The 15,490-nt window shown below is 41.5% G+C and overlaps 1 protein-coding gene across 2 annotated transcripts in view; it reads left to right on the top strand.

Annotated features, from left to right (window-relative positions):
* The first annotated feature begins 4,526 nt into the window (after nt 1-4,526).
* The window catches only part of LOC136108050 (ephrin type-B receptor 5), a 71,989-nt gene continuing 61,025 nt past the window's right edge, over nt 4,527-15,490 (top strand). For both annotated transcript variants that reach the window (XM_071814907.1, XM_065849515.2), the window contains exon 1: nt 4,527-4,924. The gene's annotated coding sequence lies outside the window, so the exon portion shown is untranslated. The remainder of the gene's footprint in view (nt 4,925-15,490) is intronic.

The following is a 15,490-nucleotide window of genomic DNA, read 5'->3' as shown; positions in this document are numbered from 1 at the left end:
CCCTTTCAGCTTCCTAAGATTCTTTAACCTTCACTGCTTTGCCTTTCAACTCCAGTAACTTACTGTGCTTATTTTTCTGCTGGGCTTCTTAGAAGAGAACAAGTTGTATGTTATGGGATTGTTTTAGCAGGGCAATTTTGCCTAAATCCCAGGGTATTTAGGAAATGTAACTTCCCATCCCATCTGCACAACTGTTGGTCTATTTGCTCTGCTTGAGCATAAGCATGCAACAGAAAACAGACCTTTTTGAAATATTAAGTAGCTTTCTGGAGTCACTCTACAGATGAGCAACAGTGACCTGAATCTAGCACAGATCTGCTCTAAGTATGGAATAATTCCAAACACTCTTATTGAAGCAACAAAACACTGTGATAATTGCAGTTTATTTGTCCCCCTCTTCCTCTCAAGTCAAACAGACAATATAGAAAAAAAGTACAGTGCTATTCCAACAAGCATTTGCAGTTCCTGTTCACAAATCCATCAAAAATTAGAAATCTTATGCTTGGTCAAGAATCAGGGACATAGCACACCTCTAAAGGAAATGAGTGAAGCTTGGGACATGGATCAACAGAGATTAGCAGATAGAAAAGGCCAATCTCAGATGTTTGAAAGAATACAAAGATTGTGAGAGATGTGTGTAACTTTATAAGAGATATACCTATACATTCATACTTTCTAGGGAGTTCATAGGATTTCAGTAACAACACACACAAGATAAATACACATTTCTCACTTATGGCTGTACATTTCTATTGCTAAGACATGGCTGTGCGGTTCATGAATTTTATTTTTCCCCCTTTTGCATCTTCAGAAAACCTGTAGTGGCCCATATCCCAGTAGTCTGCGAGTTAATTTAGTAGGTCTGGGCATTTGGGTAAAAAAAGCTAGCAGCAAGTATTGAATTTACCCAGCTGGACTGCAGATTGCTGACTGGGGGATCTCCAAAAACCACCAAAGCACCCAGGCAGAGGTACACAAGTGGGAACGCAGGCGCTGCAGATCTCAGTCCTTGCTAGAAGATCTACAAGCCTGCTGGTTCCACCTGTATATCAGGGATTCATGCATGCACAGTTTACAATGCTGCTTTGATCTTTGCCTGCAGTAGAGCAGGAATTTCAGGGATGTTCGATAAGGTGCCTTTAAGACTTTTACAGGCCTATGTTAACTAAACATAGAGGTTCTACTTGTGAAACACACAAGGCTAAAGAACAATTAGTGTGATATATGTGTTTTTCTGCTCTCCATCTGCAGTTCCTTGAGAGTATTTACAGTTCTTCTCCACACCAATCTTGGGTTATATTCCCACAAACTGATACACATACTTAGTAGTCATTAAAAATACAAGCAGGTGCATACTCAGCTAATGTACATAAGGGTTTTCCTCTCTCTGGTTTAGATTTAGGTCCATTAAAGCTCAGGAAACTATGCTCTAAGCAGAAGTGAGTGATGGCAGAGAAGTAATAAAGCAGAGAACAAGTCTGCTCTCTAGGCAGAAACACACTGCTTATTTCAAGCGAGAACCAAAACACATAAGAAGTCTAGATATAGCATCCAGAAAGATATTATAAGGTTTTAATTTACTGATATATGTGATTATTTTCCAGCAATCTGGGAAGGAAAATGTGCTATTTTAGGCTTCTGAAGTGATAAATCTGCCATTGAAAAGATCTTGAAAATTTTATCCACTGAAAACAGTTCTACTTCAAAACTGCCTGTTAAACATGTCCTCTCATGTATAAGTAGTACACTTCTTACTCTTTGCCTGCTATTCTATTTGCTGTTCCCAGCTCCTCCCTTTCTTCTTCATTCCCCTTTCTTTCCTTGTCTGTCTTCTATAGCTGCTGTGTGTGTATCTTGCTTTCTCTACCTCTGTCTCCCCGCTCTCTCTCTCACCCTATTTTTTTTTTCTCTTTTTCCTTTGAAACTCTATTCCCCTTGGCTTAGCCTCACCCCTCTCTTTTATTCTCCCCAGCTATTCTGTCATGGGTGGTTTTCTTCGCTTTGGCTTGTGTGCACATTCCAGCTCTTTTCTCTTCAAGACTTAACATGTTTCACACAGTGAGATTACTTATGAAACAGATTATGCTTTGCTATTCTGACCATTGTTTTAATAAGTAACCTTCTTCTTTTGCTTTAAACATTATGAGATCTGTTTGTGTGTCTGGATATTTGCAACTCACTATTGTGTAGAATTCTGTGTCTGTAAAATCTCTGTTTAAGTTGGAGCACATAATTGACTACATCAGTGTTGGAGACTTTTTAGTTCATGTACCCCTATTGGGAAAAAAAAAAAAAAAGTATACACTCCCAATATGCATATATTTACTTATTTACGAATTATATAAATGTACTACTGAAGTTCTAATATTTTTTTCCTGCACCACAATGGGTCTTACACCTCACTGTAGTGATCACTGATCTATATCACGCATCCACACTGTTGCATAAGGTATACTGATTTTGTTACCTTTAAGATTGATCTGAGAATCTGATCTATCCATTGCAGTTTGGGATAGAGAGCTCTTGTTTCTCCATTTCTGCCATGCCTTGCCTGTGATTATTTACATTTTGTGAGCAGTAAATTTTTCTGGTATGATGTGGTAATCTGCTTAGTAGAGGAAGGTTTCAGAAACTGGAAAAGTTTTTGAATGCATGCATTGCAAAATCCTGCAGCATTGAAGAAAGAACATTTAAACACTGCCTTAAAATTAATCCCTAGTAAAGGACTGAATGTCGTCTTGCCTTTCACCAAGTGCGATTTTAAACAGGGTTTGGATGTTGCATGAGCATGCATGTGTCCCTGTAGCACAGGAACTTTTCCCGAACTCCCCCATTCAGTAGCAGCTCACTCATTCTTGACCTTCATTCCACAAGAAGGCGGAGGTTTGGGGGGGAATATTCCATTACCATAGGGGGGAGGAAGTGTTTCTGCAGCTATCAACCAAAGCAGCTAGTTGACCTTTTTCCTGACCGCGGTGCAATGGTACAGTCCCACAGCTCCTTTCTAGGGACATAGGGCCACAGTACTGAAACGAGGAAGAACGGAAAATTTCTCCTGAAGTCAGTTTATTTTTTAGAATAGAATGGGGGGGGAGGGAGGAGGGGGAGAGGGGAAAAGGGGGGGAAAGAGAAGGAAAGAGGTCTGTTGTGATTAGTGTCTACAACCCCTACAACCCCCCACAGAGAAGATTAGGAAAGAAACTATACTGTCTGGGAAAATGTAGGTATTTCTGTTATTCTGCATATATATAGGACTGCTAGAAAAGGCTGTGCTGTGTAGAAACTAGCCCTAGCTTTTTGAGCTCTGGTATGTATCACTATCTGCTGATAGTATTTTAAGCAGAACTTTATACGTTTTATGATGGAGAGGGATGTCTAATGTGCATTTGTGCTTCTCTGTATGTACCAGTGTTCTACATTTAAGGGAATCATGGTCACTTTATTGTATGTAACATGAAGCTCATGCTTCAAACCAAAGTTACTTTGGCAGCAGAACCCCAAAATTGCCCTCTGTGCTGCCACATAAATATTTTCAAATTGTAAGGCCCTGAGTTTTGATATATTTTCCATTCTGTCCAAATGGGCACACTCTGCTTACTCTGTAGCTTGCAGCACCTTAATTTGCTGCCACTTGTCTATGTACCTCACTGAACAGTAGGTACAATCAGGGGGCTTTGCAACATGCCCCATGCTCTAGCATTTCTCCATGTTCAGCCCAGTGACATTTGTAGATTGACGAGGTAGATTCTTGTTCTTCTAGTCGCAGGAGCCAGGAGCGACCCAGAAAGATGCTTCTAGCCCTTTGTTCCTACACTGGGAGCTGAGGTTGTCCTTTCAGGAGAACTGAAGAACCCTGGTTGATTCATCCACACCATTGCTAGTTGAGTTAAGGTGTGTTACTACCTAGAATCAAGGAAGCACCTCGACTATGTGACGTTCGATCTTGAACATTTGGAAGTGGAGTGCAAGTAACGATGTAACGAGCTAACTTTAAGCCACAACACAACAACAGCCACAAAACAACAGCAGGTGCCATACAGCAACATGGATTTCAACAATGTCAAGAGAGACTGATCAAGGATGTTCATGCTGCTACTCCTGCACTGCCAGGATTCCTTTTGGCGTGAACCTAGCACGGAGCCTGAGCAGAAAAGACTTGAATCGCGGATGGAAGCCGGTGCCGCCCAGCGGAGTGGCTAAGGGAGGGGGATGGCTCTGCACCCCGCTCCATCCCTGCGAGCCCCTGCTGCAGCAGCCGGAGTCCGCGGCGGCAGGGAACGAGAGAGCGGGGGGGGTGTGGGGGGGTTGGGAGAGAGGATGGTGACAGCCGCGAAAGTGACAGGAGTGGCTGACCGCCGCCTGACAGTGTGGAGCCTCAGAGCACAGGCGCCCCCAACCCCCCACCTACCCCCCATTTGCAGTCGTATGCTGCTTCGCTAGGCCGGGCCTCTGCAAAAGAAAGCAGGTCGAGGAGGGAAGGGGGGGCTAGGGAGAGAAGGAGGGGCACGGCGAGAAGGGGAGGGAGGGGAGAGAGAAAGCGAGCGAGCGAGAGGAGCCTGGAGAAAGGGACAAGGCGGATGTTAGGAAGCAGCAGGAGGAAAGACTCCTGCAGGAGAGGAATCCTGGTCGGGGAGAGGAGAGGAAAAACGTTCGCAGAGAAGGGCCTGGAGAGGAGCGCAAGAATCGGGAGTGCTCGCAAGCATCCGACTTACTTAAGGCATGGATTGAGGGCCAAGGGCTGTGCCCGGGGAACAAAGTTGCTGTATAGGTGCAGAGCGAAAGCGACCGGGCGCAGGCCCATCGAGATGGTCTTTCCCCAACTTTTCTGGTGCCAGGAGGCACGGCTTTAGAGGGAAGGGCTCCTGCGAAAACTGCCTGAGTAATGCTGGAAAGTGACGGGGGTGTTTCTGGAGTCCTGCAAAAGGTATTGTGGCGGGTGACCGGGCCGGTGGGGAAGTGCTTTGTGAGCCTGGCTGAAGAGGTCGGAGGAAGAGAGCCATGACTGAGGATATAGTTGGGTCTCTACCATCCAGGGTGGGAAGAGGGGGAGACACAGAACAAATGAGTACTACTTTTGAAAGGGATTAAAATTCCTAAGGATTTTTTTTTTCTCCTTTCCTGCTCTTCCTCTTTAACGGCTGTGTTAGTGGGACTTGGAGTGCTCAGAAGGACCCTGTCCTAAACCCGTATCTCCTGTCAAATGCCATGTGTAGGCAAAGAGAGAAATGCTGTATGAAATTGTTCATGGTTCCCAGCTCACAGAAATTACTATAAAACCCAGATATCTTCCACACATACGCGGTTTGTTTCGTCTGCTCCTATGCTAATTTTTTTCTTGCTCTAGCTACTTGAAGAGCCTTAGGTAAATGGTGCTTTTGAGGTCTCTGCAGGGGTAGATGTATGCTGATGTACATTCCTGATTCTCAAGGAATGAAACAAGGAAGGCTTTGTGGCCTTCTCTGTGTGTAGGGTTGTTTAATGGGGACAGATGGCTGTATGAGTGCTTGTGGCAGAGAAGAGCTGTGTTAACCTATTTTTCAAGGAGATGATGCAAGTTACTCATGCTAAATAAATCTGAATGTGGGAGGGGCTGTTGTGATGCGTAATTTTAAATTTGCATTTCATGGATCCACTGAGATGATTTCACTTACTCTGAAGTTTGTCTTGCCATTGCCACACTTGTTTGGCTGGGGAGAAGAGAGAATATCAGCTACCTCCCCTGTAAGTTCTAGAAATAAGAGAATAAGGATGTGGAAGCAAATCTCCCAAAGGGCATCCTTTCATTAGCAGTGATATCAAGTCATGCAGATTGATGTAAAACGAGAGTGAGAGGGCAAATGGAAACAACAAAGTCAAGACAGTGGGAATTAATAGATGCCACCAGACACATCTGTTATAGAGACAGGTCTGTAGCCTCACCTGGGATGAAGAAGGGAGGCTCCCTTCTTTGTTATGTGAATTTTAGTCAGAAACATGGAAACTGGACATGGGTGCATCTCTTGTTTAGTCACAACTGATACACTGCCTCAAGCCACTAATGCAAGATTTAGTGATTATTTTTAGGCCTTTCTTCATTCCCAGTTTGAAATAATTCCGATGCTGATGTTCATTGGGAGCAGGAAAGGAAGAGATAATCTACAATATAATAATCATTTTTCTTTGATGTTAGCCAATCCCTGTGCTGGAAAAAAGAAAAAAAAAAAGTGTTTTTCTCTAGAAGCTCATTCCCTTAATTCAACAGCTTGCACCATTTCAGTTTATTTTGCTAGTGTTTTGGCAAGTCTCAGATAACTGCATGCAATCACATCCTTTACTGCCTTTTGCATGTATGTCCTCTTAGCCAAATTGCACATGTGCAGTGTACCCCTCTAGCCACTAAATGTTTTTTCTTGCCTTCTGAGTTCTATTTTACTTTTTTGCACCTGCACTGAGGTGCACATAAGTGTTTGTATGGCCATGTGTTTTGATACTTGGAAATACTTCGGGACATTGGAGCTTGTATGAACCGGGATTGTATCCTTTCTACTTTAATCACTGAGACCCTGCAGAAAGGCATGTTTTCTTGCTTTGTTCTGAGGTCCTCAGCTCTTCCAAGATGTCACCTGTGGCAAGAACAGCTTGGCTTATAGAAACTGATTTTGGAGAAGGCTGGGCAAGAGATGTCTCTTCTCTTTTGCCCATGGCTGCTACTGTCTTCAGCTTCTCTGTTTGACTTGCAAGGTGACCAATGACACAGTGAAAGTGCCTTGTGGGGGAAAGGCAGCTGGTAGCTCCAAGGAACCAGCTGTGTATTCTCAACTGTACTCCCATAGGTTGCCAGCAGATGTGTCTGACAAGAGAGCTGATCCCCCAATCCATTGAGAATTGTCTTCTTTATGCCCATACAAATTCACCGTGTGCATCCTTCTTTGTGGCCAGGTGCACAAATCTTCCCCTTCTCCCCTTTGATATTGCATGTGCCATATGCAGAGAATCATGTAAGAGATCACTATAGTTTCGCATGCCTTACCTTGTAGAGCCTCCATTAAGATAGAGTTGCTCTGTGGTCAGCTTTTCTTCCCTGGATACCTGTACTATTATGAGATTTATGCACGCTTTTCCTCTGACTTCAGGAATGCCTCTCTCTATAGGTCTGGTCCCCTTACTGTTTTAAAAAAAGAAAATATGTATTTTGTTAGGAAGTTTTATGTCATCTTACAGCAATACAGTTAATGTACTTTTTCCAGCTACTGACTCCACAAATTCAGAAGTTTTTCAGCTCTTTTCAACCTTATAATTTAGCTTCTGCCTGTATACATATTGGGTTGGCCATCCCTCTTCTCTCCCTATTTGCTCTCTTTGGCAACCGTGCAGTGTCATGGACTTCAAGGGTGTGCACCAATGTAGCTTCTGTGGATTTTATACATAATTCCATAGATGATGTACAGCAGGAAACTACACCTCTGTCTCAAGTGGTGCTAACTGTGCTATGTAAACAGACCCCCAAAAGGATAAACTCCTTAAATATTCATGTCAGCCATGGTACTCTGACATGTGAGCAGCAAAACTGCTGAGTAACAAAATGCCATTTCATACTCTTCTTGCATTTGATTGATGCAAGGACTTTTAAACTTAGCAAAGAGAAGAACTACACTAGTACTTTCTTCTCAGAAGCATGTGGTGCTTTGAAGAAATATTCCTTTGCCACCAGGAATAGTATCTTGTTTTAAGTGCACTATTAATACATGTGTTGTTTAAAAAAATAAATTTAAAAGTGTGTACTTTATGAAGGTACTGGCACAGTATTTTTATGGAAGATGCTGCCTTTCCTCTTAAAAAGTCACCATGGAGCAGACTGATGTTCCTGTCGCAGGGGCTACTTGAAAATTGTTCTAGTGACTAGTTCTGAGAAAAGAAGCAGCTTTGGAAGTCAAACACTTCTAGTTACTGGTTTCAATTTTCTGTGCCTCCAGAAGCCCCTGTGCATTCTGCTACTCAGGCCTTGCTTGTCAAGAAAATTTTTAGTCAAATGTTTCATGTGCACACACCCACACACCCCTTCCATATGCATGCATACATACACATGCCCATGTATGCGCACAACAACAGCTGAAAAGGAGAAAAAAAGTAAAATCCTGGACATAGAGAAGATGCTGGATATTATGAGAACATAGCCTATCCAGTCTGAAAACTGCAGCCTTACATATAAAGGTTTGATCCTTAAGGTCTTTAGTTAACTTCCACATGGGAATTCTTACGAGCCCAGACCTCTGTATTGACACATACATGACTTCGTTTTCAGACAGACTTGCCCTTCCTTCCTTCCTTCCTTCCTTCCTTCCTTCCTTCCTTCCTTCCTTCCTTCCTTCCTTCCTTCCTTCCTTCCTTCCTTCCTTCCTTCCTTCCTTCCTTCCTTCCTTCCTTCCTTCCTTCCTTCCTTCCTTCCTTCCTTCCTTCCTTCCTTCCTTCCTTCCTTTCCTTCCTTCCTTCCTTCCTTCCTTCCTTCCTTCCTTCCTTCCTTCCTTCCTTCCTTCCTTCCTTCCTTCCTTCCTTCCTTCCTTCCTTCCTTCCTTCCTTCCTTCCTTCCTTCCTTCCTTTCCTTCCTTCCTTTCCTTCTCCCCTTCCCTTTCTTTCTCTCTTTCTCTCTTTCTCTCTTTCTCTCTTTCTTCTCCCCAAGCTTGCCAAGTAAATGACTCCTCTGTTGATTCTGCAGTTTCTAAGTGCCGTTTTTTTTTTTTTCTCTGTGCCATGTCTCTGGAAAATATCCATTGTGTCCAAAACGCTGGAAGCTAGAGACTGAGAACTACTGACTCTTTGTAACATATTTCTGGTTTAGCATACTAACGTTTCTCCAAGTTACTATGAAGCTTTCAGAGGTCCCTAAATGACCTGATCTCTCTCCCACTTACTGTAAAATACTCACATGACATGAATCTGTTTAACCCTGCTGACCACTTCAGAGACAGTGTGTAGGATACAGATGCCTGCGTGGAGGCATTTAGCATCAGACTTACCACAGGTTCTCTCAGATCCTGAGGATGTCTACAAATGGAAGCAGGATTTTGGCAGAACTTTCTTGCTAACTATTCTTTAAGAAGAGGGTGGTATATCACAAGAGGGATATTGTAGCTGAGATTTCTGGACAGGTTTTAAATAATTTCAGTTTGGAAATTCAAATTTTACTTTTTATAAAACTGTTTGCATTTCCAAATGTTAAGTTTTACTCACAGCTAGGATCTTTTTGATTCCAATAAGCAGAATTTGAAATTTTTTTTGCACCAGGAAAATGTTTGAAAGTATTCCTTCTTGGTTTTGAGCCAAGAAGAAGCTGCTGGAAGCACAGCTGGATTAGGATGCTTGCCTGCAGTTGTTTCCCAGATGGTTCCATCCCTTGCTAATGTCAGTAGGCTTTGAGCTGGTGCCAGCAGCAATGGGAATGCAAATATGTACTAGCATTTTCACTTTTCAGTGAGTTTGCTAATCCCATTTGGGATTTGCCATGTGTTGTTAATAAAGGGGCCATCATATCAGCAGTTGCCACTGCCATCATTATGGTATCAAGAATGGAATAGTTCTGTTGAGGAATGTTCATTTAATTACTAGAGTCTTCTCCTCCTCCAGTGTCTAAGTATGCTAGAAATTGATAAAGATGCAGTACAACATCATTAGAGAACAAACAGTGCTGATCTTAGTATGAATCAGTGGTCTACTCAAATCTAGAAGATAAATAGAGGCTTGATAGAGGGAATTTTCTGTTGTTTGCGTGTGTCTTGGTGGTGTGTTCTGCTGGGACATGCATGTGGAGTCAGATGCTGAGAAGTAATCAGGTTTTTTTTTGGAGCCTTACTGTAGCACCTTTTTGCTCAGGCCTCAGGCTGAGCACCAGAAATACATTTGGTGAAATAATGTAATGGGAATGATGCATGACTTGTGTACTTTGTTTTAGTCAGAAGTCCTCCTACGCTGCATGGAAGAATTCTGTTGACAATTGCATGTTTCTCATGGAGAATTTTACCCGTCTTGAATTTTAAGTGGCTCTGGATGGTCTCAGACAGCGGAAGGTTCCTGCAACTATCAGATTAGTGACTATATCCCTGTTACATGAAGAGAATGGCCTAAAAAATAGTTTCCTAAGTAGATCCTTTTGATTCTGTCTAATTAATTACCCCCAAAAGAATGTGTGTGGTGACAGGACATAAAGAAAATAAATCAGTCTTTGGAAACAGAGTAAAAATAAAAAAATTAAATTCTCTAAAAGAATCAAGCTAAAGCAAGTTTTACTGCCTTTAGTAAAATAATACCAACTAGACAACTCTAACTGAAAGAGTATCAATAGGCTCATGGAATTGTTGTACCTGTCTTGCTTCTCTTGATTGATAGTCTGTACCAGCCCACTGTGTCTAACAGCATTGTAAAGAGTTGTGTGAACAGAGATAAGAGTGTGAAGAGAGAACTTGCCCAAAAACCTCAGAAAGCTCTTCTAAAATAAGTTTTTAGATTATTCTTTTGAAAAAAGCTCTGCTTTCCCCCTACCCTCCCAGATCACAGCAGATCAGTCTAGTGTTTGCTGCTGTATTTTATCTTGTGCTTCTGAACCTGTGATGTTGAAATTGGACAATCCCTGATTTAGCACTAATGCAAATGCACATGTGCTGTTTGTATTTGCCTGTGTGAACTTCTCTGCCACAACTGAGAGCTCAGTGAAGAGCAACAGAAGTGATTAGGAGACTATTGGGAATTTTGGACGTGTTATTAAAAAGTACTAGCTTAATGGTGACTGAAAAAGGGTTGCTCTCGAGTTTCTGTAGTACCTGAGAGACTATTGACAGGGTCCTAGGCAATATAGCTAAAGTAAAAGGACTGGCTCAAATTTCCCAAAGTAGATTATTTCAGATTCAGTATTAAAGCATGTTTTCTTCCAGCTAGCATCTAAGTAGATTGTAGGAAGTCCTGGAAGCCCTATTGCTTATGTAATTTAAAAATATAACTATGAAATCTTAAAGGCATATACAGACAAAAATCCTGAAGTTGCCTGGGGACTGTAGGCCAGATGTTGTCTAAATAAAGATGCCCATTGCCCTCTTTTAGTTCCTGTTATTACAGTCTCATCAGCAACTGGGGGAGGGACTACTTTCCTTGACAGAAAATGCATCTGTCTGTGTTATAAACAAAATCTGCTGTGTTATAAACAAAACTGGTTGGTATCCAAGGAAAGGAAATTGTGTGTTGTACTTGCTCTGTTTTAGGTGCAATCCTTTGTATTTAAAGTTGGACCTGTCTGTAACAAGAGCAGTGAGCTCCAGCATCCACACTGAAATATAAATAAGCCTTTGAAATATTATAGGAGTCAGGATGAGCTCTGAGATTTATATGTTATTGTTTTCATCTCTGGCATGAAAAGTAATACAAATATGCATTACAAAGAGATGCTATGAGCCTGAAATACTTTTCTACTGTAACCTGCTTGGCCTTCCCTTTTCTTCTTAAGACTTTTTCTGTTCTGCTGAAGGATTAGTGGCACATAATGTGCCTGTTTCCTGAGGATGGAAACAATGAACTGGAAATGCAGGATGGAGGAGGAGAAGGGAAGGACCTTAGAATGGAATTGGCTCCTTTGCAGGCTCTGCCAGTGGCAAGTTCAAATTTTTGATGGGGCTCCCTAACTCACACTACGCATGGGCTTCACTATGATGCTTCACTTCACAGCTTGTAGTTCCACCCAGTCATTCCCTTTCAAGTCATTTCTCTCTTCTTTGCAGCCTGGATCTCACTTCTCTTCTTCAAGCTGCTATTTCTGTCTCATTGCTGTCTCAACTGTCTGCCAGACAAGACCCAATTTTGGGCAACCTGATTCCCAAAATCAAAAGTGAGAGCCTGGTCTAAGCCTTGAACCAGCACGAATCATTAATGTTGTCCTCTAAATAAATATCTGTATCTCATTGATAAAAGACAATTAGTGTTAAAGACCAAGTTGAATAGGAACCTCATATTCTCTGTTCCTGTTGCTCAGTTCAGCGATTTTAACGGTGAGACCAAGGTACTATGAGGGAAGAAGACTGAATCTGCATAAAGATTATGGATTTGGAGACTGGAAGAGAGCAAAACTGCAGAAATCATCTATTTTCTTAACATTTTCCCAGAATAAGTTTGAGGTGTCATAGTTCCTGCCTCTGTATTCTTACTGTGATTTGAGAGATTGCTACCAATGTAGCTCCCTAGTTGCTTGTTAGGGCACAGTACAGTAACACTATCTGCAAAAATGGTTATAGACAGACAGTAAGTGTTGGTGTGCAGTTTTGTGGATCATGATCAGAGCAGTGCAGGATTATTTTGTAGAATTTTAGTGCCTAATGGGAGCATGAGACTCAAACTAATTGTGGGACAGACTGAACTCCCATTTAGACAGTGGTCATGTAAGGATGAAAACTGGGTGACAGAACTCTTCTCTGAGCCATTTTCTCTCTCTCATAGCTTTCTAGTTCTGTGCATATATTTCCACATCAAATGCTCTAATTTATGTGCTGGAGCTAAAGCTTGTGTATTGTATAGCCTGTTGGTGCAGTTAGGAAAATTTAAGGGAATCAGCTTGACTGATGATAATTTCATATTCCCACTTCCATTCAGGGAATAGGTTATGTTGCAGGCCACTGTTAGGGCAAGTTTATGAAATCAAAAACTGAAATTTGCAATAGGTGTGGGGGTATAATTGGATGGAAGCTGTCTGATAATCAAATGCACAGATTGGGGCCGAAGGAGGAGGTTTGGATGGCAAGATCAGGGCAACTAACAAGACTGTGCTTCAGTGCATTTCTGCCTTGTTTTTTTTTTTTTGAAGAAGCATTATTTCCTTGCTTCTCTTAAAAGGAATAAAAACAGTGATGATAAATGCTGCTAATAATTAAATAGTTTTAAAAGTTAAAAGCCACTATATGTAAATACATGCAGCCAGCAATTTGAGAACCAAGCTCTATGACACCCCAAGGCTATGAAACTGATTAAAATGGAAAAAAGTAGTTATAATTAACCCTTAAATCATGCAACACATTCTCTGAAAACCCAAGTTGCCTGCTTGAAGCCAGAAAGGAGGTTAATAAAAAGACCAGCACTTAAATGAAGATGTTTTAATATTATTAGTTCTTTCAGTAAACTGTTTTGAAATGTTAATTTCTCTCATGGAACAAAAGGCAATTTCAAAATGCAAGGAATTACCATAGAACAGGAACTTTTTTCTTTTAGCTCACTGTCAGTGCTTCCACTGCCTCGTAATGGACAGCATAAGTCTGGACACTGTGAATATGAATAGTATGCATTTTCTGCTTACGCTAAATATTCCTTACTGTAAACCCCTTATGAAGTCAAAAGCAAAATTAGAGATGAAGACAATAAGTATATTTTTTAAAAAATGAACACTCTTTAGTGCAGCCAAAGAAAGTCTTAATTGTTACTAAAGGGCTCTGCAAACTTTTGTCCATAAATAACAGCTTGAGAAGATTATTCTCAGTTTGTATTTCGCCCTCCATTGTGTGTTTTGAGTGTTTGTGTATAGATCTCAGTACAGGAAAGACATGGACCTGTTGGAGCGGGTCCAGAGGAGGCCACCAATATGATCAGTGGGCTGGAACACCTCTGCTATGAGGACAGGGTGAGAGAGTTGGGGTTGTTCAACCTGGAGAAGAGAAGGCTTCAGGGAGACCTTATTGTGGCCTTTCAGTACTTAAAAGGGGCCTATAAGAAGAATGGGAACAGACTTTCTAGCAGGGGCTCTTGAGACAGGACAAGGGGTAATGGTTTTAAAATAAGGGAGGGAAGATTCAGAGTAGACACGAGGAAGAATTTTTTTACAATGAGGGTGGTAAAATACTGGCACAGGTTGCCCAGAGAGGTGGTAGATGGCCCATCCCTGGAGACATTCAAGACCAGGCTGGACAAGGCTCTGAGCAACCTGATCTAGTTGAAGATGCCTCTGCCCCTGCTCATTGGAGGTTGGACTACATGACCTTTGAAGGTCTCTTTCAACCCAAACAATTGGATTATTAGTATAAATTTCCATTGTCTTAGGTTTATTAATATCTTACTTATGTAAACCACTCTCACTTTTCACCCCACCCAAGCTTTCAGGCCCTTTATTTCCTTTCCAGTGTCCTGACAGTGCCTTTAATGCCCTTTTTCAGCTCTGTGCTTAGTTTAACTATGCAGATTTGCAGATGCTCTCACGGACTTGGTCAGCAAATGTCAAGGTTATTTGTCTGATTTGTGTCATTGCTTTTCTGGCCATTGCAAACACTGTGCTCGACCTCTATCATTTTCCATCTGTCAGCAATCAGATCTTGGTATATAATAAAACTTTCATTTCAGACAAAAAAGAAGCAAGATCAACATTTCTGAGTAGATGAGAACGTGATTTTACATAATACATCCTTTGTTTACTGACTGTGAAAAAGTTTTGGATAATCTGTAAGAAACAGACAATTATTCCAGCTAGAGGAAATCTCTTGTGAGGTACAATACTGAGGAAGAATTCCTTTAAGATTAGTTATGTATTAGCACCTAGAGCCTTTGTCTCAAAATTAAATTAATAAACTGAACAGACCATCAAAAATCCACAAGGCTTTGTTACAAATTCCACTCTTCTCTCAGATATTTTTGAATATTTTGGAGTCATTCAAAATAATCTCACATCACAACTGACCTTAGGTCTCCTGCAGGAATTGGGGGCTATGTGACTACAAGTTCTTCCTGCTGCTTCTGGTTTGCTCTAATTTCACAGAACTCAAGAGAAACAGCTACATTCCATTCATGGAGAGGAAGAACCTCTCAGGCCCTCATCTTTGTTCATGAGGCTTGTGCAGTGCCTGAACAATCCTAGCTTTTTTCTTAATCCTAAAGGCATGCCTGAATTTCTCTGGCAGAACCCAGACAGGTGCATGGTTCAGATAAATGCCTAACTGCTATTTGATGTCAGATTTTGCAACTTCCCAAAGAACTCTTTTCTCTCACTTGTTTAGCTAAGAAACCAGGATGGTGATGATTATATTCATCTGTCATATTGAAATATTGAACATAACTAACTTTTGGTAATCCAGATACCATAGCGATGGTGCCAAAGTGAAAATTGTGATAGTGTTGTTGACTACCATAAGCAGATAACCTGGAGACTTCCATCTCTTCCATCTCTTGGAGCTTGGTACTAAAGCAAAGGTAATATATAACTGGTCTATTCTGATTGATTTGGATCTTCACTGTTTGATATGGTTGAATCATTAAAAGACATTTGGATTCTCAGGAACTGTAATTCTTTTCAGATGCTCTATGATTTTCAGGATTTCCAAGGAATTGGAGATCATTCTACTCGCCAAGGAAGTATATGCCAAAAAGTGGTTTAGAATCCTTTATGGAAGGTTTAGCATAAGAAGGATTGACAGCTGGTACATGGGTGGCAAGTCCTGTGCAGCTGGAAGAGGGAGAGGACAAGAAGGGGTATTTAAGGAAGTCTGCTGAAGGATCCTGTGCA

Source organism: Patagioenas fasciata, chromosome 1 (assembly GCF_037038585.1).
Source record: "Patagioenas fasciata isolate bPatFas1 chromosome 1, bPatFas1.hap1, whole genome shotgun sequence".
Classification (NCBI taxonomy): Eukaryota; Metazoa; Chordata; class Aves; order Columbiformes; family Columbidae; genus Patagioenas; species Patagioenas fasciata.
Note: the sequence above shows the minus strand (reverse complement) of the source record. Positions and strands in the feature narration are given on the sequence as shown.